Below are 20,800 nucleotides of genomic sequence, written 5' to 3' on the forward strand. Positions count from 1 at the left end.
TTATGACTACAGAGCAAGTACCGTATAGCTGCTGATCTGGAGAAGATCTATGCAATTCTATTTAATTCCAAGTTAAAAACAGAGCTGATCTGCTTCCTTATAGAATTCAGCAAAGATATGTTAGGGCAATCAAGAGTTAGACAATCTATACAGATATTACAAGAGATAGTTATAATAAAGCTAATAGCCCAGGCCCATTGCTGTATCCTACTGATCCATGATCTGCTGAGCAGGGGCACAGGGCACAGGGCAGAGGGGTCTGATTAGGGGCTCTCACCTTTCTGGAGGGGTAAGACTCAGTACAGTCCATATCAGGCATGTCTGCGGTGTGCTCTGCTATTCTCTCTGTTACATCCAGCAATATATACCCTCTGTCTGCATCAAACCCACCCAGCATTGTCACACAACATCAAAAGCCTGGGGGGAGGGGAGGTTCCCACGTGTACCCATTTGGCCAGCATGTGTCCCTGTGTCAATGGGAAGAAATAAAACTGGTAAATGAGGGGTAAGGAGGGGTTACTGAGTTTTCAAAAAGTATTTTATAAAACATTGCTACTTATTGCTAGATAGATAGATAGATAGATAGATAGATAGATAGATAGATAGATAGATTATAATACATAGCTAATAATAATAGATAGATAGCTAGATAGATAGATATAGGGAGAGATAGATAGATAATGGAGAGATAGATAGATAGATTATAATACATAGCTAATTAATAATAGATAGACAGACAGACAGATAGATGGATGGATGGATAGATAGATAGATAGATAATAGATGGGTGGGGGATTGGTGGGTGGATGGATGGATAGATAGGTAGATAGACAGACAGACAGATTATAATACATTTCTACTTGTTGATACAGTTATAATATAATACATACATTGCTGCTGGCTGGTACTGTTATAATATAATACATACATTGCTGCTGGCTGGTACTGTTATAATATAATACATACATTGCTGCTGGCTGGTACAGTTATAATATAATACATTGCTGCTGGCTGGTACAGTTATAATTCTGCAGTTAGATCATACATTGCTGCAGTAGTACAGTTATCTGAAACATTTCTGAATAAAATACTGTAACACATTATTACCGAGCTGTGTGATACAGATAGCAGCACAGAGTTACCGATCTGTATGACAGAGCTAGCTCAGTTACCGATCTCTATAGTACAGATAACTCAAAGTTACCGATAGCTCAGAGTTACCGAGCTGTATGACAGAGCTAGCTCAGTTACCGATCTCTATAGTACAGATAACTCAAAGTTACCGATAGCTCAGAGTTACCGAGCTGTATGATACAGATAGCTCCGAGTTACCGAGCTGTATGATACAGATAGCTCCGAGTTACCGAGCTGTATGATACCGATAGCTCAGAGTTACCGAGCTGTATGACAGAGCTAGCTCAGTTACTGATCTCTATAGTACAGATAACTCAAAGTTACCGATAGCTCAGAGTTACCGATCTTTATGATAGAGATAGCTCAGAGTTACCGAGCTGTATGATAGAGATAGCTCAGAGTTACCGAGCTGTATGATAGAGATAGCTCAGAGTTACCGAGCTGTATGATAGAGATAGCTCAGAGTTACCGAGCTGTATGATAGAGATAGCTCAGAGTTACCGATCTTTACGATTCAGATTGCACAGTTACCGACCTCTATGATATACAGTAAGTTCTCCTGGTAGAGTAACGGTAGGTTCTCCTCCACAATATTAAAGTTACCGATTTCGATCCCGTTTTCACAGCGTTTCATGTTTTGCCTTCGTTTTAAATAACAATGAGTTAATATTAACTGTTATATCATTATTTCCTATTGTGTCTGTATAGCATGGAATCGATAAATACTGTATATAAGGAATACTCTGTAATTTAATAAAATGTGTCCGGCTGGTGATTTAATGTTCCCACTAAGTAATCATTTGGGAAGTTCTTTGTTGAAAAATCACATATTTCTAACAGTTACTAAAGTGACAAAAAATGCGACTCTGGTGGGACTCGAACCCACAACCTTTGAATATCCTCTTATTCAACTAGAAGTCCAATGCGCTATCCATTGCGCCACAGAGCCACCTGCTGTCAATCAGATACAGATACAGTCTATTTGGTGTGTAGTGACGTGGCATTTCGGTGATCACTTTTGATGTTTATGGTTTCCTTTTTAATATACACAAAATATACCTCTTATTTCCTTCTCCAGGGGTATATTCACTAAACACTTCATCATAGTGAATTTGTTTACAAATAAAAAAATAATATTGAAATAAAAGCTATATTGAAATAGTTAACTTGTGTCTATAGCAGAGTTGGTACATTTTTCTGAATTATTACTTTAGTTCAGTCATGTCCCATAAAGTGTGATTATAGATGAAGGGACACTTTAATATGTATTTTAAAATATTTATTTTTAACGTCCGAGTGTTCCTTTTTTAGTGTAGATTACTGGGCCTGAAATACCTTCGCCAGCAGCCACATCCACCATCATCTCACATCGGGTTTACTTATTTACTAAGGGTGAATGTAGCAGAACTCGGCAAATAGTCAGCTATGCTTTCACTTTGGCTACTCTGGGCTAAAATACGAATTTGCCTTTGAATTTATTTGAAATTCTCCCTTCAATAAATAACCCTGTATGTGTGATAACATAGAGTGTGATGGCTGTAGTCGCAGGGATAGGCAACCTTCGGCACTCCAGATGTTGTGGACTACATCCCCCATAATGCTCTCACACCCAAAATGCTAGCAAAGCAACATGGGAGGTGTAGTCCAAAACATCTGGAGTGCCGAAGGTTGTCTATGCCTGCTAGTGTTTTTTTCAGCCAAATGGAAATATTGCCATTTCTCAGAAACGGCAATGTTTAACATTGTACAAGAAAAGGGGTGGCATAAACACACCAAAACTACTGCATTAAAATGTCATCGTTTTGGTGGTTAGATTGTCCATTCAAAAAAAACACTCCAAGAACCATACATACAGCCTGCTGTAGTGCTTATAGTGCCATGAATGCCCTGGCACCCTTCAAAAATATTGTGTCACAGCTTTTAGAAAAGTTTGACAACGTACTTGGGGCCCCCATAGCGCTGGCGCCCCATCCGGGATTCTCCTTTTGGAGAAGCCAGGTGACTTCACTGAGGTAAACAGCTCAGATACAGGACCATGCAATCATTGTCTGACAGTGCTCAACTACCACTCTCAATCAGTTAGGGCACATCAAATCATATAAGTTATCCAACTGTTCTTAAAGGGACACTCCAGGCACCAAAACAACTTAATCTAAATAAAGTGTTATGGTGCCAGGGGGCACCTAGAGGTATTCTTACCTCAAGGGGCAAGGGGTTAAACTGTTCTTGAATTGTTTAACCCCCAAGGTGGACTCCAGAGGAGCTGTTGACCCCCCACCCGGCTTCTGAATGCTGGGGCGTCTCTGCTTGGCTGAGAGCGGTCAGCTGATGCTCTCAGCCAATCAGTAACTCCCCATTGACTAAACTGGCTTGGAAAAGGTAAGTTTCTTTCCAAGCCAATTTATTGAATGTGGAGCCACATTGTCTGTAAGCATCAGATGACCGCTCTAAGACAATCAGCGGCGCCACTGCCCGGCGGCCATCTGGAGGGGAGTGAACATCGCTGCTGGAGGCCACTTTGGGGTTAAACTGTTCAAAAAGTGTGTATCCAGGGGCCTCCTGGCACCATAACAACTTCATTCAGATGAAGTTGTTTTGGTGCCTGAAGTGTCCCTTAAAATTGTTTGACAAATTACTCTTGAAGGGTGCCTGGTACCATAACTGCTACATCAATTTCCGTGATTATTTTTCTTGGAGCGTTCATGTAAAACTATGCATTTATAGAGTGGTGCATGGTGCAACATGTTTTATTGCAGTTAGCACAGAACGCAAATGGTGTGATTAACCGAGTGTGATAAACTGGGAAATGGCGCATAATTTAGAAAGCGGGCAATGGGTCAGCCGCTGCGCAGTGCCAATTAATTCATGGCATGATGCCATTTTACAAGCAGGATATTAGTGATTTTAATTTACAATGTTATAGTAAAGGAATGAGGGCAGTAAACACCACCAGCCTGCCGTCTTAGTAATTAGCAGGTTTTCATTCACATCAAAAGGCATTGGAGTGTGTCTGCAAAGTGTGTCACAGATACAAGTTACAATGTTTAGGGTTTGGCTCCTGCCCTTTCATTCCCAATTGTTATGTTATTGTCACTTTAACACCTACCCATTCCCTGCATTGTTAGTCACTTTACCAAAAGACTGTGCAGGTGACAAGGACAGTGACTCCCACTTAAGCCCAAATCCACAGCTTACCTACCTCCTCCCCTGCTCTGTCTTACAGACTCAGGCTATGGTATATGGATCTATGAACTAATATATATGGCTGGTAAATACCTCTGTTACAAGCAGGGGGCGCTAGACTAGACAGAGTGAGTGGAGACTGCAGCAGGCAGTACGTACACAGATCCTGTCCCATCACCCCCAGATCCCAATCACAAGGCTCTGCACCAAGTCATGGATGAGACACTTCCCTGCTGGTTATGTGACTGGGATATCCTGGCTCATACAGTGATGGAAGGAGAAAGAAAAGGCTCAGGGATTCTATAGGAAGATGGCCTATAAACACCAATTTACATAACAAGGTCTATTGCAGGTCACATTCACATCAAACACGTGGAGGACAAAGCCCTGGAAGTGTGTCTACAGAGAGTGTCCAGTCACATTGTTTGTGGTGTGGCCACTGCCCATTATTTATAATTGTTATTTTATTGCAACTTACATTAAATTCTTCCTTATCCCTAGGGTGTCAGACACACTTACAGGGTGGGACACAGGCTGATACCTACCTACCTTCCCCCACATCCATATCTATCTTACTCACCTCGTGTTCCTCACCTCATCCTCAGTATCTGCCCCAAGCCTTCCCCTATACTAAACATCATTCTAACAACGATACAAAGGATACAAAGCACGTTAGTGATGGAATAATGGATAAACTTTTATTATTCATAGTAATAATAAAATACAGCTTTTATTCATGTTTTGGCAAGTCTGTTTTTTTTTTACTGTTTGAGGTAATGAGTAGTAACTTGGGAATCTTGTCACATTACAGCTGCACATATCTGTTGTTTCTATTGCCAGGACTGCTCTGACTAAATCAGGACGCTTGGCAGGCCTGTCTAACGTAAAGAGTTTATAATACTTACACCATCATTTCCTCTGCATTACTGAACACTGAAATGAGAAGGGGCCAAGTTCAGTGACTCAAGGCAACTTTCAAAAGACTAGGGATGGGCAACCTTTGGCACACCAGATGTTGTGGACTACATTCCCCATAATGCTTTTACACCCCTTATTGTTGGCAAAGCATCTAGGAAGGTGTAGTCCAAAACATCTGGAGTGCCAAAGGTTGCCTATGCCTGGACTAGAGTCTCCGCGAGTTAAATTTGGGAAAGTCCAGCTGTAATCAGACCTGTCACCTCTCTGTATATTGTGAACCTCACAATCTGTGCAGCTTTACATGCAGAGAACATGTGTGTAATGTGTACATGCAGAGAACATGTGTGTAATGTGTACATGTAATTGGCTTGTGTTCCAGTGTGAAGGACCCACATATTGTCTGTAAAAAGCACAGAATTAGGGAAGAATTGAATCCACCTCCCCAGCGTTTCTAGGATTCTTATAGAATTCTCATGTTTACTGCCCTCTGGCTGGGTGGTCAATGCTATGGTCGTATTGTTGTCTGACATTGTTGCATGATTGTGATACATTGTTGCAATGCTGACTTTCACCACCTTGTGAGTGGCTCGCCGTGATCGTATAGTGGTTAGTACTCTGCGTTGTGGCCGCAGCAACCCCGGTTCGAATCCGGGTCACGGCATTTTTTTTTTTTTTTTCACTTTTTGAAAGTGACATTAAAATGGAATTTTAATATTTATAACGTTAATCTCAGCAAATATATATCTTCACCATTTATTCACATTTTGTTCGTAAACCAACAGCAGCTGTTAAGGAGAGATCCAGGTGATGGGGATGTGTGAATGTAATTGTTTATGCTTATTGATAGGTTACATAGAATGTGTTACAATATCCCTAGTGCAGCAAAATACATTTTAAATAAGACATGCACTTTTACATAACAAACAATAAGAAAAAGTAACGCCCAACGTGGGGCTCGAACCCACGACCCTGAGATTAAGAGTCTCATGCTCTACCGACTGAGCTAGCCGGGCTTGTGCCATATCTGTGAAAGTGTCTTAAATATGGTTAACTGGTCGTGTTGACCTGATGACAGTTGTATTGGGTGCTGACACTTTTTGATTATTACTATAATTATCATGATTTTATTTAAGTTTAAATGTGATTTAAACAAAGTACTTTCAAATATCATGCTTCAAAATGTATCACATGTCACTTTAGAAAAAATGATGCAGTTCCAATACTTTATTACAACGACGCACCCAAATATTAAACAACCTAGATGCCATTAAATGCAGACACTGACGTTTACTTTTTTTTTTTTCTTTCTTTTTGTGGTGCCATTGTTTAACACATACTCTTGCAATGCCCCAACAGCAGAGACAAGGATTGTACGGTACATACATTAACAAAATATAAGGCATATGATATCACGGCACACTTTTTTTTTTTTTATGTGTCAAGATTACTGGCTAGTCTAACATGTTCGAGGCATATATTGAAACAGATTATGTGATCAATGTGGACTATCTAGACAAGTGAGTGGTAATATGAAATTTAGTTAAATAACATGCTTATGAGACAAGAGCACATCAAAGTGAAAGATGAGCGAATATGTTGCCAGGTCGGCCCATTGGTTTACATTAGGTTATTAGGTAACAGGCTATCTGTACATATAGATAGAAGCAATTAAATGTGCCACCCGTTAGCATATATTGGGTTACTATATGCATTAAAGAAAAAAGTCTAGTGTCAGCCGACCCCCGTGCTCGGGAGTGTTTGATGGTCGCTGGGGAGTGCCGCCGGGAAGCAGGTATTGCATGAGTGTCTCAATGAAGGCATCTTGCGCTTGTGTCCTAATGGGTCTCCAGTGCGGTATGCACCATTTTGGACAAGCGATTGAGAGTCCCCATTCTCCACACCCTGACTAGGCCCCGATAGGTTGCGGATTTTGCTCTCAGATTCTTGGACCCTGGACGTTGTATTGGGCCTTGTTTCCTTGGCTTTTGTCGTGCAGGATGTGGGGTTCTCCGCTTAATCCGCTATCTCTGGACTTTGGAGGGCAGGATGGGCTGGTGCGTGCGCTTTTGTGGAGTTCGTACCTCCGAGGTCTGTGAGTATTTCAGGTGAGTATGCTGTTGCCTAGCTTTGAGTTTCGCACAGAATTTGGCAAATATGCTGTCCAGTTGGCTCATGGTGGTGATGAGGTAGTGTCAGGGTACCTGTGGTCTCTACCTCCGAAAGAGGTAGAGACTTAGCTGTTCCTCCATCCAGACGGTCTGATGGCTCCCTTCCCCGCGGTCTATCCGGTCATGCTAGGCCGGCCGCGAGGGAGTGACTGCCTTTTACAGCATCTAGGCAGGAAGTAGTAATCAGGACACTCCCCCGGAACGACCTGTCAGTCAATTGCTGCAGGACCAATCAAGACGCCTCGGAGGCGTGGTTACTGCTCTGAACAGGGTATTTAACAGAGCTTCTTTCATTAGCTCATTGCCCTGTCGTGGTTCTAGCTTGTTCTAGTCACTCAGTGCTTGTGTATTCTATTATCCCTTTTGGTTTTGACCCGGCTTGTTTACCTTACTCTGCTTATCTCTGTTACCCTTGATTCGGCTTGTCTCTCGCTTACCTGTCTTCTGTTACCCTCGACCTCGGCTTGTCTTTGACCATTCTATTCTGTACTACTTACGTTAGTCCGGCCATTCTAAGGTCCGGTATACGTATCTGGCTACTGTTTGTACTCTGCGTGTTGGATCCCTGTCCCGATCCTGACATTACGACAGGGCCAATGGATCCTGCAAGTACAAACAGTAAGCTGGCTGCTCCTGATCCTAGGTTTGAAGCCATGGATCACAGAATGGATCAGATGGCGCTTGCGCTACAGGCTCTATTAGCTTGTGCCAATAACCCACCAGAAGAGATACGTAATACCCCTGTTTCTCCTGTCGGTTCAGGTCTAGAGGTAGCCACAGTGGGTGCTTCTTCTCACATTACCCCCCCAGTACGCTTTGGTGGGGCTCCTGAGAAGTGTCGTGGTTTTTTAAACCAAATTAGTATCCACTTTGAATTGCAACCTCGCTCTTATCCTACAGATAGGGCAAAAGTACGATTTATTATCACCCTACTCATTGAGAAAGCTCTGAGATGGGCCAACCCACTATGGGAGAACGATAACCCATTAGTTTATAACTATAACGCATTTGTAGCTGCTTTTAGAAGAACATTTGACCCTCCAGGTAGAAAGGTTAATGCAGCCAGATTACTGTTGCGCCTGAGACAGGAGAACCGAACACTGGTGGATTATGCACTAGAGTTCAGGTCTCTGGCGGCAGAAATCAAGTGGAATGAGCAGGCGTATATGGATGTATTTTTGAATGGTCTATCTGATGTAATCCTTGATGAGGTTGCTACCAGAGAACTCCCTGAGAATTTAGAGGATTTAATTTCGTTCATCTCTCGTATAGATGAACGTCTAAGAGAGAGACAGAACACTCGAGAGAGGAACCAGAGACCTTCTTTTAGGTTAGCTCCCGCTTTTCCAAGTCCTGACTCCACGATATCTTTGCTTACTGAACCTATGCAGATAGGGTATACCCGCCTCTCTGAGGAGGAAAGACAGCACAGGAGAAGAGAGGGTTTGTGTATGTATTGTGGGGCCAAGGGTCATTTACTCTCGAACTGTTCTAACCGCCCGGGAAACGCTGGCACCTAAGTCTCTCTAGAGGACAGGCCTTGGGTGTTTCTATTTTGTCCTCTACTCCTAATTATAAAGATCACAGGCTTCTGCTACCAGTTTCCTTAACTTGGGGGAAGGAAGTAGTAAGGGCTATGGCATTGATAGATTCCGGTGCTGCTGAGAATTTTATCGACCAAGCCTTTGCTAGTAAGAACAATATCCCATCCCAGCTAACGGAGACACCTTTGGCCGTTGAGGCCATAGATGGTAGACCACTACTAGACCCTGTTATCTTTCGTGAGACCATACCCATTGATTTAAATGTTGGTATCCTACACGTGGAGAATTTATCTCTTATGCTCATTTCGTCTCCTTCCGTTCCCATAGTTCTGGGGTACCCATGGTTGAAAAAACATAACCCTATTATCGATTGGGAGTTAGGAGAGATACTCTCGTGGGGCCAGGGCTGCCAGGATCGGTGTTTGTGCAAGGTTTCTCCATTAGCTAATATTAACATACCGGAGAATCCTACTCAGTCCACAGAAAGACAAATACCAGACCTTTACCTAGACTTAAGGGCAGTGTTTGACAAGAAGAATGCCGATTCTTTGCCTCCACACAGGTCATTTGACTGTAAGATTAAGCTTCTACCCGGCACTATGCCTCCGAGGGGCCATGTATATCCTTTGTCTGTTCAGGAAAACTCGGTTCTAGAGGAGTATATTCGGGAGAATTTAGAAAAGGGATTCATCAGGAGGTCTTCTTCTCCGGCCGGGGCTGGGTTTTTTTTCATTAAGAAGAAGGATGGCACGCTGAGACCATGTATCGATTACCGAGGCTTGAACAAAATAACTGTCAGAAATGCCTATCCTATCCCACTGATTACCGAGTTATTTGATCGTCTTAAGGGCTCCAAAATCTTCACCAAGTTAGATCTCAGAGGGGCTTACAATTTGGTGAGAATCCAGCAAGGTCACGAGTGGATGACGGCATTCAATACCCGGTATGGCCATTACGAATACACTGTTATGCCATTTGGACTATGCAATGCGCCTGCAGTATTTCAAGATTTGATTAATGAGGTACTTAGGGAGTTTCAGCATGATTGTGTTATTGTTTACCTGGACGACATACTAATACACTCTAAGGAGATTGAGACTCACCATAGACAGGTCAGAAAGGTATTACACAAGCTGCTGCAACATGGTCTATATTGCAAATTGGAGAAGTGCAGTTTTGATCAGTCTCAGGTAGACTTTCTTGGATACGTGATTTCTGGGGAAGGTTTTAAAATGGATCCTGTAAAACTCCAATCTATTTTAGACTGGCCCTTGCCCAAAGGACTCAAAGCTATCCAAAGGTTTATTGGTTTTTCCAACTACTATAGGCGCTTCATTAAGGGTTACTCCTCTATCATTGCGCCTATTACCAATATGACCAAACAAGGGGCTGATACTAAGTTCTGGTCTAAGGAAGCTCTTGGTGCTTTCAAGACTCTCAAGGAACTTTTTGCCTCGGCTCCAATTCTAGTCCATCCTGATACGACTCTGCCTTTCTTGCTTGAGGTCGATGCCTCTGAGACAGCAGTTGGGGCTGTTCTGTCTCAAAGGTTAGGGGTGGATAAACCGTTACACCCTTGTGGTTTCTTCTCTAAGAAATTTTCTGGGCCTGAGAGCAGATATGACATCGGGGAAAGGGAACTGTTAGCAGTCATTAAAGCCTTAAAGGAGTGGAGACATTTGTTGGAGGGGACCCTACACCCTATTACGATTTTGACGGACCACAAAAACTTGTCCTATATTGGGGAGGCTAAGCGCTTATCCTCTAGACAAGCTCGTTGGTCCTTATTCCTGACTCACTTCAATTATGTACTGACTTACAGACCTGGTTCTAAAAACTCTAAAGCCTATGCATTATCTCGCCAATATGAACCTTCTACTGTACCTGAACCAGTTCTTTCTTCTATAGTTCCAAAATGCAATATCATTGCTAATACGAATCTCAGGATTCATTCTCCATTACTGGCCGAGATCATTAAGTTGCAACATCTAGCACCTAAACAGACTCCTGCGGGTCGTCATTTCGTTCCTCCTGCTCTTCAACTGGAACTTTTACAGTGTTTACATAATAGCAAGATGGCGGGACATCCTGGTATTCGCAAAACTTACGCATTGATCTCTAAGGACTTCTGGTGGCCTGCTTTACGGAGGGATATTCAGGAGTTCATCGCTGCATGTGAAGTTTGTACTAAAACCAAACAACCCCATACGCTTCCATGTGGATTCCTGCACCCCTTGGAGGTTCCAGAAAAACCATGGTCCTGTTTGGCCATGGACTTTATTGTCGATCTACCTATCTCTAAAAGACAGACTGTTATCCTCACCGTGGTTGACAGGTTTACTAAGATAGCACACTTCATTCCCCTGCCTAAACTCCCGTCTTCTCCCGAATTGGCAGAGATATTCGCTAAGGAGATTTTTCGCCTTCATGGGATACCCTCTCAAATTGTATCGGACAGAGGCTCCCAATTTGTTTCCCGCTTTTGGAGGTCCTTCTGCTCTCAACTTGGTATTAAATTAAACTTTTCTTCTGCCTATCATCCTCAGTCTAACGGAGCTGCTGAACGTACCAACCAGAAAATCGAACAATATTTACGATGCTTTGTTTCTGAACACCAGGATGATTGGGTCGGTTTGATTCCTTGGGTTGGAGTTTGCACACAACAATCTCGTGTGCGATTCTACTCATTCAAGCCCCTTCTTCATGAATTATGGTTTTCATCCGTCTATTCTTCCTTCGGATTCTCCTTCCCAGGGGGTGCCGTCGGTTGATGTTCATGTTGCCAATTTGAGGAGGTTGTGGGATCAAACTCGACAAATCCTTGTGCACAACTCTATGTTGGTTAAGAAACACGCTGATAAACGTAGAAGGGCGGCTCCGGTCTTTGTTCCAGGTGATAGGGTATGGCTGAGCACGAGGAACATCCGTTTAAAAGTGCCATCCATGAAGTTCGCTCCTCGTTATATTGGACCCTACAGGGTGCTGACCCGTATCAATCCAGTTGCGTATCGTTTAGCTCTTCCTAATACCTTACGCATCCCGAACTCGTTTCACGTTTCATTGCTGAAACCACTCATATGTAACAGATTTTCCTCCACAATAGCCCCTCCTCGCTCCGTTCAGGTGGAGGGTCAGGAGGAGTATGAGGTTAACTCTATTATTGATTCTCGAATCTCCCGGGGGAGAGTACAATATCTGGTTGATTGGAAGGGATATGGTCCTGAGGAGAGGAGTTGGGTACCTCAGGAGGATGTTCATGCTCCCCGTCTCTGCAGGGCGTATCACTCTCGCTTCCCATCTCGTCCCGGTTCATTCCGCCCGGTGGGCGTATCTGAGAGGGGGGGTACTGTCAGGGTACCTGTGGTCTCTACCTCCGAAAGAGGTAGAGACTTAGCTGTTCCTCCATCCAGACGGTCTGATGGCTCCCTTCCCCGCGGTCTATCCGGTCATGCTAGGCCGGCCGCGAGGGAGTGACTGCCTTTTACAGCATCTAGGCAGGAAGTAGTCATCAGGACACTCCCCCGGAACGACCTGTCAGTCAATTGCTGCAGGACCAATCAAGACGCCTCGGAGGCGTGGTTACTGCTCTGAACAGGGTATTTAACAGAGCTTCTTTCATTAGCTCATTGCCCTGTCGTGGTTCTAGCTTGTTCTAGTCACTCAGTGCTTGTGTATTCTATTATCCCTTTTGGTTTTGACCCGGCTTGTTTACCTTACTCTGCTTATCTCTGTTAACCTTGATTCGGCTTGTCTCTCGCTTACCTGTCTTCTGTTACCCTCGACCTCGGCTTGTCTTTGACCATTCTATTCTGTACTACTTACGTGTGTCCGGCCATTCTAAGGTCCGGTATACGTATCTGGCTACTGTTTGTACTCTGCGTGTTGGATCCCTGTCCCGATCCTGACAGGTAGGCCTCGGGTGGGCCTCCGGCTGTGATCGCAGCCATTTTGTGGGCCATGTGGCGTCTCCGTGTGCTGCAACTCTTAGGGCTGTGTGGCAGCGGTGTATATGCCCATGGATCAGCTTTGCACCGGGGCCCCATGGATTGTGTGTACGCCACTGAGGGTAGACTTAGATAATGATTTGCCTACCTGCTGGAGAGTGTTCTTCACTTGGCTGGATGTTGTTATGGGGTTTTTCTTTACCATGGAAGGGATCATATGACCTTCTGTTGCTTTCCGTGGACGTCCAGTCCTTTTTGTGTTGCAGAGCTCACCAGTGCTTTTTTTTTTCTAAACAGACAAAATAACAAAACTTGTGTCCATGTTCAAATATTTCCAAAACTAACTGTATATTATAGTACATGCAAAGCCAAAAGAGAGAAAAAAAATCTGCAAATATATACCTTACAGAAGTGACCATGGTCACCGAGACAACACCCAATGTTTCAACTATAAGGCCTTTCTCAAGGGTGAGAGTAAACCAGTTAGCAGGATTGCAGAATTCATCACCCACGCAGATACCATAACTATTTAAATCCATTAAACTGTTTTTTTGTGCCTTCATTCCTCACATAGGGTTGGTGAATGAGGTCAAGCAAATCCATGGTTCCTGGACCTGAAGAATGAAAGTCTCTGTGGATTCTCTATTCGCTGTGGATTTTTGTGCGAGTTTGAAGGGGAAAACATCATGACTAGCTCTATATAAACCTGGTTCCGATTGCAAAAATAAATACGTTTTGCGCCTATTTTTTATTAATATTTATGAAGGACAATAGTGATATAGTGGAAAAGATCATCAAAGTTATAGCAAAAAAATATCTAACAAACTTTCGTAATAAGTAAGCATGACTGAGATGTTTATTTACTAAAACACCAGACTGTAAGGCATTGAAAATCATTGCAAAATTAGATGATTTTGAAAAAATCTCCAACTCCCCTATGGTTACAGCTTGGGTATTTTTTGCCAAAAATCAGAAATTAGCTTCCAAGTCCTTAAAATTCAGAGGTTGATGAGTAAACCTCATGTTTATATGCCTGCGTGTTTCTGTGTGATTGTCTGTCACTGTGTCAGCATGTAATTGTGTCTGTGTATGACTGCAAAATTGTTAATGTTTATGGGAAAGTGATTTCATTACAAATAACATGTTTATATTCATTTTTAATCGAGGCACTGGGTTTGTTTAGGGACAACTAGGGGTGTTATCAGTGGTGGAAATAATGTAGAGAAGGCACTGGTGCAATCAATTCTATTTGTGCCCCCCTCTAGTGCAAGGGTGGCCAAAAGGTAGATCCTCCATTGTGATGCAACTTCCATTCTCCATTGCCAGCTGGGGATCTACTATTTGCCCATCCTTGCACTGTTGTATTTCTGAGCAGTGTTTGTGTCTTTGAATATAAGCACGTTTTTGTGTGTGTGGATGCAGGAGTGTATTTGTATGTACTGTTGCCATTTGAATGCAGTGATGTGTTTGTATGTAATGTTGCCATTCAAATGCAGGTGTGCATTTGTATATACTGTTAGTGTTTAAATGCAGTTGTGTTTTTGTGTGTATTGTTGGCGTTTCAATGCAGTGATGTGTTGTATTTAGTATTGGCATTTGAATTCAGGTTTACATTTGTCTCTAGTATTAGAGTTTGAATTTGGGGTGTGTTTCTATGTAGTATTGGCGTTTGACTGCAGGGGTGTATTCGTGTATAGTTTTGATGTTGAATTGCAGTGATGTATGGATATATACACCTACACACTGACACACAATAACACACATATTCTGACACAGACACATACACACGGACAGATACACTCACATTATGACACAAATACACATACATACTTGCACACACAGAGATACACATTAACAGAGAGATACATATTGTGACAAGGTCAGAGAAGCTTTCTATGTTAGTAATAGATTGGAGCGCTCTCTATTCCCAGCATGATGGGGTTAATTGGGGGGAGTCACCCCTTGAATGTTATATACCAGGTAAGTGTAATTAACCAGCGCTGGGGTTTTAAAAGGTTAGCCTCTGAAGACATCAGGGAGTCTAACAGCTGGGAGAGAGGAGGCAGTTAAGGCTGAGACTCTGAGAAAAGGGTACTGTGTGAAACCTGCTGTAAGTGCTGTATTTCATTTTGTTTAAAACTGGGAACCAGATTAGCTGGCCAGTTGGATAGTTAGTAACACTGTTGTTTAGTAAGTCTCCAAGTTGGAGTAGGATTTATTTTATTTTGTGGGAGAGCACAACCATGTATATATTGTGGAAAGTGACAATAAACTGCAGTACTATTTTATCCTGACTATTGCATTTGAAGTTTATTTTGAAGAGCCTGGTCATCCTGCCACAATACCTACATCCTGCCACAATACCTACATTCTGACACAGATACACATACACACTTGCGCACACACACATACACGCATACACAATGACAAACATATTATAGAACTATAGAATTTGATGGCACCAATAACCATTTGGCCCATCTAGACTGCCCACGTTTTTAAATACTTTCATTAGTCTGAACAGAAGAACATAATTTTTTTTTTATTTAAATATTCAAGGCTGTTTATTGGGCTTTTGACATAACAATATTTAGCATGCAGATTCAGATTTTCTGGGTGTGGGACACGCAGTTCCCGGTCGTTTGGGTAAGTCTGTTTTCAGTTGGGTGAACACCTAGGACCATTTTCAGTGTTGGGTATTTAGGTTAGTTGCCAATCAGTCCTACTGTCTGGGGATGGGGTACGCTGGTCCTGTATACGTGGGTATTGCAAACTTTAGAAGAACATTATTTTTGCAGCAGTTTTGTGTGTTCACCAGCCTCGCTTCTCTTAGCACGCATGATCTTTGGGGATCTAGCTATCGTCCCAACACTAAGTTCTAATTTCCACAGTTTACAAAATCACAGTGAGTGCTTAATGAATAAACTCAAGAGGCAGCAATTGCCCAGTGCAACTGCTTTACAGAGACTTCTTACAGAGCTGCACTGGGAAGTTTGTGATTGGACAGCCACAGAATGTCTGGGCGGTGATGGAAGGGGACGGTCTTGTAAAGGCTGCAGACAATAGATCTGCAGCTTATACTATCTGTTTTTAGATATAACCCCCAATGAAAATATCCAAACTGGAAAATTTCACTCAGTCAGCTATGTGACCGAGCTCAGTACTCCATCTGAGTATCTCTGCCAACCTTCCTCCTTTTCCCACAGAATATCTGGATGATTATTGCAGCTCATCGAAACTTCAGCCGAGACTTGATGAAGGGTGAACTGAATACACTTTATTCAATCAACTCCTATTTATATACAACCAAATATACAGCATATGTGAGCGCTCCTAAGGACTACATGCTGTATATTTTATTCTTTCTACTATCAAGACGCTCCCGTATGAGAAGCAGCCCACACTGAGTGATCTTTTTATTCATTGTGTATGACCCTATTTACAGTTGGTTTTTATATACAATCAATGTGTTTTAAACCAATGAGGGTGATTCATGTAATACAATACAGTTCCCTCCCTGACACTACTCTGTCTGGGCTGATAAGACTTATTTCATTCTGAACTGACCTTATCTCCCCCCCCCCCCCCTCCTGCTGTGTCCTATTCAGACAGGGGCGGCAGGTAATATGAGCCCTAAAACTCCTTTTTCACAAAACGTATCCCACAAACAATACATATCTCCAAAGAGCACTGGGATCGGAGGTACACTGCCTAAGTTACAGTACTTTAAAGAACAATTGTGTTGTGGACATCCTCCAATCCAGCACAGAGTTCCAGGTACATTTGTGGCTGCTCCCAGTCAGGAGCCAAGATGTTCAAGAATCCCCCAGGAAAGTGGCGCCTCCAACTCCAGGATATCCTCAAATGCCTCCTCACCTCCCATCATCCCTGAAGAGCTTTGTAAATGTCTGGGGATCGAGCAACACCTGATATTCGCTGTATTGCAGGACAGTTCAGATCCGGGAAATAGTTCCATATTGACTTCTGGTCAGGGGCTCATTACACGAATAGGTCCTGGTAATACCCAGAGTTCAATGAGCTCTAGCCAGGGGTAGAATAAGGACCTGGACTCTGGAGCCTGCTTATATCCCCTACCCACATTGACTATAACCCATTTGGATACATTCAAGGGGTTCAGGGACAAGGACCAATAATTTGTGAGGAGGACACTGCCCCCCTAGCATCCCCATGAGGCAGGGAACCAGAGGCTTCTCTCACAAGCTGTACTTCCAGTTTGGCTACACTGACAATAACTGAAAATGCTCATTTTACTGAATATGTCCTTATCTCTCAGCTCTTTCATCCTTGCACTCTAGAGTTTGAGAAGGTCAATGGGTCACTAGGGCTTAGCTCGCCGTGATCGTATAGTGGTTAGTACTCTGCGTTGTGGCCGCAGCAACCCCGGTTCGAATCCGGGTCACGGCATAATTTTTCTCTCAAAATTCAATTTTATTTTTATTTTTTTGTCACTTGTGTGTTGAGGGCTAGTTGCACTCCCGGCACACGTGACTGAGGCAGACTCTGTTCTATGGTGATCTGTCTTGGGCTGCCTAATGTAAACTTTGTGCATATTTTGAATCTGTCAATGCGCACAGGGTGCTGTTGACTGAAGTAAAGGCTTCTCAATTGCAGGGAGAGCATGCAAGGGAAGCTTGTACTCCACTTCTCCGCTCCCTCCCTAAATTCATTAAACCCTTCCTGCTTCTTCGCCTTCCCGCATTTTATTTTGTTTATTTTTTATTCTTTTATTTTTTATTGGCCTCCCCTGTCCACCCTCACCCTCCCCCGGTTTGGATATACCCCCAATGAAAAAATCCAAACGGAAAACGTCACTCAGTCAGCTATGTGACCGAGCTCAGTACTCAATCTGAGTATCTCTGCCAACCTTCCTCCTTTTCCCACAGAATTTCTGAATGATTATTGCAGCTCATTGAAACTTCAGCTGAGACTTGATGAAGGATGAAACTGAATACACTTTATTCAATCAACTCATATTTATATACAACCAAATATGCAGCTCCTGTATAAAATATGCGCTCCTAAGGACTACATGCTGTATATTTTATTCTTTCTACTATTAAGACGCTCCCGTATGTGAAGCAGCCCACACTGATCTTTTTATTCATTGTGTTTGACCCTATTTACAGTTGTTTATTTTTATATACAATCAATGTGTTTTAAACCACTGACGGTGATTCATGTAATACAATACAGTTCCCTCCCTGACACTACTCTGTCTGGGCTGCTAAGATTTAATAAGGTCAGTCCAGAATAAATTATGTTTCCCGGGGCGTGGCCTGACAGCCGATGGAGTAGGACGCAGACGGCAAGAGCTCCTAGGCCCCAACCCGCCTAAACGCTAAACACGCCGCAAAAAGTGGCGATTCTATGGGGAAAACAAAACGAGGGGCTACCCCTAGACCTCCACACACACCAGCTATCCAGACTCCGGGCCCAATGGACGATTTTCTGTCCTCCCCGCACTCGTTTGGGGGCCCGCGGGACCAAAGCAAGATGGCATCCCCGGGATCAAGCAGCCGGGCTGACTCCACGAGGAGCTCCCCGAGAGAGGATGCACTATCCCAGATGTCTGCAGACCTTGCTGCAATTTCTGCCAACATGCTTACCCGCAGTGACAAAACGGAGCTCATAGCCGAGCTCAGGTCAGTTATCAGAGAGGAAGTTGCTGCAGTGAGGAGGGACCTCGCGGTCCTGGAAACGCGGGTGGATGCCCTGGAAGAACACCGCCTGCATACTGAACACCACATGCAGACGGCCGACTTGGCAGCCTCGAGGCAAGGCAATATTCTTTTAGACCTCAGGCGGCAGATGGAAGACCTCGATAATAGAGGACGCCGGAACAACATTCGCATACGGGGCTTCCCGGAATCAGAAGGGGAATCGCCCCAGGAACTGCTAACGGGACTGTTCACCCACATACTCGGTGCAGACGCACCTACAGATTTCGGTCTGGAGAGAGCACACAGAGCGCTCCGGACCCCGCGCAGGGATGGCCTACCAAGGGACTTGATATGCTGCTTACAGTCGTTCCAGCTGAAGGAGTCCATTATGAGGGCTGCCAGAACGCAACGCACCATCAGGTATAACGACGCCCATATATCCCTGTACCAGGACTTGTCTACGCTTACACTAGATGCCCGGAGAGCCCTGAAACCACTCACCAACCTTATGCGAGAGAAACGGATCCCTTACAAATGGGGGTTTCCGTTTAGTCTGCAAGCCAGAACGGACAACCAGTGGCACGTGCTGAGATGGCCTAATGATCTCCCCCGCTTCCTGTGGGCCGTAGGCCTCCCTCCCATGACAATCTCAAATTGGATCCTGGATTGCCCTCCAGCCAGACCCACCGGCCCCGCTGTCCCAGCTGAGAACCTCACAGACAACACCTCGGGCCCGAGCCAGAGGCGTGGCGGACCAGTGGGCCCCGAAGAATAAGCGAAAATACCCCAAGCTCCGACCCCTGGCAGCGGTTGCCTGGACTCTGGGCCCAAGCGACATCCGCAGAACCGAGACTGTCAACTGCCCACCTCGCCTACGGAGGGAACCGGGGGCTCCCAAGGGGTAAGAACTGCCCACTCTGGTATGTACTGCACTCCCCCCCCCGCACACTTTGCGTAAAACTTAGCCCGGGAACAATTCCCACTTGGGTGGGGGAAGGGTCGGGGGGGTTGCGGGTCCTCTGTGGTTATGGGACTCTGGCTTTCACCCCCGGCAACAACAGCCATGGGGAGCACATCACAAGTTTGGGTGGATGGGCTTGGGGACGGGGCGGGAAATCCCTCCCGGGGTTGCAGGTCTCCACCATGCCACACACCTGTCATGTTATTGGTTCGTTGCAGAACTCCCCGCTATAGGGACTTGGTAACTGCATGCTACTACAGCCGAAACTTGAATGCTTATGCCACGCAGGGCCTGGGATCCCCTTAGCTCCCGTACCTGAGCTGGCCATTGATCTGATGTCAGGGGTCCCCTGAGTACTTGGGCTGGGCGAGGGGGTTGGGAGGGACGGGTCATGGTCCCTCGCACCTCAAGCAACGAACCTGTTTTGTATATTCCGGTCGGAGTTCGGAGGGACTACAGGCTAGTACCCACCGACGACTCTCCCCGACCGAGGTTCGACGTTGCATTTACCCCTCTCCCCGCTCACACCCACTCCCTCTCCCTTCTTTCCTGCCCCCCTGCCCTTCCGCTCCTGACCTATCCCCTCCTTCCGATACATCCCGGGCCCCGGGGGGATCCCCGGTCCGCGTGGCCATGTCGGAGGTACGCCCGGCTCAGCTAAAGCTTTGGTCGAACAATACCCGCGGCCTAAACTCCCCTGAAAAACGCGCCCAACTGCTACGCCTACTATGGGCCGAGAGAGTGTCAGTAGCGTTCTTGCAGGAGACGCACTTCGTGAGCCGGGCCCAGCCGAAACTTGAGAATAGCCGCTTCCCTCAGGGGTTCTTTGCGAACCACCCAGACGCTAAGAAAACAGGGGTTGCGATCTTAGTCGCACACTCGATCCCATACCAACACAAAGAAACACTTGCGGACCCGAATGGGAGGTACATTTTCATCAAAGGCTCCATAGCTGACCACAAATACACATTCGCTTGCATATATAGCCCAAACCGAGCGCAGCACACGTTCCTAGCCAAAACACTGTCCAAACTAGAACGCTTCAGGGACGGCCTCCTGATCCTGGCAGGGGACCTAAACCTACCATTAAACCCCCACACTGACACCTCGAAAGGGACCTGCACAATCCCACCACACTGCCTACTCACGGCCAGGAGGGCCCTGCACAAGGCAGGACTGGTTGACAGCTGGAGGACGGCCCACCCTGACGACAGGGACTTCACTTGCTATTCGTCTGTACACAAACAATATAGCCGCATAGATTACA

The 20,800-nt window shown here is 44.8% G+C and overlaps 4 non-coding genes across 4 annotated transcripts; 2 read left to right on the forward strand and 2 right to left on the reverse strand.

Moving 5' to 3' along the window:
- Positions 1–1,995: 1,995 nt before the first annotated feature.
- Positions 1,996–2,083, reverse strand: TRNAR-UCU (transfer RNA arginine (anticodon UCU)). Its single transcript is given in 2 exon segments — positions 1,996–2,031; positions 2,047–2,083. It is a non-coding gene; the product is annotated as a tRNA-Arg (tRNA).
- A 3,741-nt stretch (positions 2,084–5,824) lies between these two features.
- On the forward strand, positions 5,825–5,896 carry TRNAH-GUG (transfer RNA histidin (anticodon GUG)). The gene has a single exon. It is a non-coding gene; the product is annotated as a tRNA-His (tRNA).
- Positions 5,897–6,175: 279 nt separating this feature from the next.
- Positions 6,176–6,248, reverse strand: TRNAK-CUU (transfer RNA lysine (anticodon CUU)). Its single transcript has one exon. It is a non-coding gene; the product is annotated as a tRNA-Lys (tRNA).
- A 10,996-nt stretch (positions 6,249–17,244) lies between these two features.
- On the forward strand, positions 17,245–17,316 carry TRNAH-GUG (transfer RNA histidin (anticodon GUG)). Its single transcript has one exon. It is a non-coding gene; the product is annotated as a tRNA-His (tRNA).
- Positions 17,317–20,800: the final 3,484 nt, after the last annotated feature.

This window comes from Pelobates fuscus, chromosome 3 (genome assembly GCF_036172605.1).
Source record: "Pelobates fuscus isolate aPelFus1 chromosome 3, aPelFus1.pri, whole genome shotgun sequence".
In the NCBI taxonomy this organism is placed as follows: Eukaryota; Metazoa; Chordata; class Amphibia; order Anura; family Pelobatidae; genus Pelobates; species Pelobates fuscus.